The following is a 1,521-nucleotide window of genomic DNA, read 5'->3' on the forward strand; positions in this document are numbered from 1 at the left end:
GTGTGATTCTGATGATCTGTGAAAATAACAGCAATTTCTTTTCTCAACGAAGGTTGATTGTTGTCATAGTTGTTTGGCGCTGAAGTTCGAGTAGTTCAGATGTTTTAAATCCCAATTAGTTTTCATCTTTTTCATGTAACCGATCAAAGGTCTTTTGCTTAACCTTTCTGTAGAATTATGCAGGCTTTGGTACAATTCACAGATCCATTGAAATTTCTCTCAACAATGCAGCGATCTGCAATAGCTTAACCCAGTCTCCTGTCTAACCATGGATTATACAAGTAGTGATGCTTCATGTTGAGTTTCAGTTTTTTTTTTTTTCTGTCCCCATTTGATTACAGCTACTTCTTCGCTCTAATCCGAAGAGAATCACTCATTGCTTTGAGGTTTTTTGTCATTTTACCATCAAGCCAGTATCAATAGCAAAATTTTGAGAAGAGTGCGTTCATTACAGTAAGATGAATAATCCCCTTATACCGACATGACTGACTTCAACATCATTTTATGAATGAAAGCATAAACGGAGAGTGAGAGAGAAAGAGAGAAGGAAATGCAGAGACAAAGAGAGGGGAGGACAAAGATTTATGGGAAATAACTCAAAATAAAAGAAAATGTGTTATTTCCCTTGTACTACTAAATGTTTAATTGTTATATGTACAATGAGCAAGAATGTAGGAGTTCTTTCCCCTGGTTAATTTTCTACAAAGTCTATGCTTATAGCTCATTTTTACAATATTGCCTCTTTCAAAGTCTACCACCAAATTTGGAATGTTAAGTATAGCTATCACTCATCCATTCTCATTACACATTTTTCTTGCCATCATTACTCATGCCTCTATCACTCATGCATCTCACTGTAAAGAGAGTGGCAAGTAAGTAGAGACATGGGTTGTGAGGTTCCTTTTTTATGTCAAGTACATAGCTACTAGAGCTGGTATGATAAAAAAAAAAGCACCCAGTAAAATGATTGGTGTTATGAAAAACACAGCTGTAGAAACTAAGCCAAAAATTAAATATTATTCAGCCGCGGTTTGCCAATCGATTTTAGTGCTCACTTTATTTGTGACAAATCATGCTTGGATGGAAAGCAGACATAAAATGGTGGTGATTATAATTTCTCATGGAGATTTCATCTATATAACATTATGAAAACTGAACAGGAAATGTTTCAAATTTAATTAATAGAATAACCCTCTACAAAGCTAATGTGAAAACTATATTGGAGTACAATTCACATTCTTGGATCAGAGCTGTCACTGATTCACTGATAAAATTTTAAACCACATTGGATTACAGGTTACATATTTTGGACATGGCTGCCACTGCTATACAATCTAAAGTTTTAGACTACACTGAAGTCCATTTTGCATTTAAGGATGTTTGCATTTAAGTCCTGCTACTATCACACAAACTAAAATTCTAGACCACATCCAAAAGAAGGCTGACCATTCAAGTGATTGCTAAAGACTCACTAAATTTCTAAAATCTCTAGCTTATAAATTTTCTTTTTTTTTTTTTTTC

The sequence above is a fragment of the Octopus bimaculoides genome, chromosome 8 (genome assembly GCF_001194135.2).
Source record: "Octopus bimaculoides isolate UCB-OBI-ISO-001 chromosome 8, ASM119413v2, whole genome shotgun sequence".
Taxonomy (NCBI): Eukaryota; Metazoa; Mollusca; class Cephalopoda; order Octopoda; family Octopodidae; genus Octopus; species Octopus bimaculoides.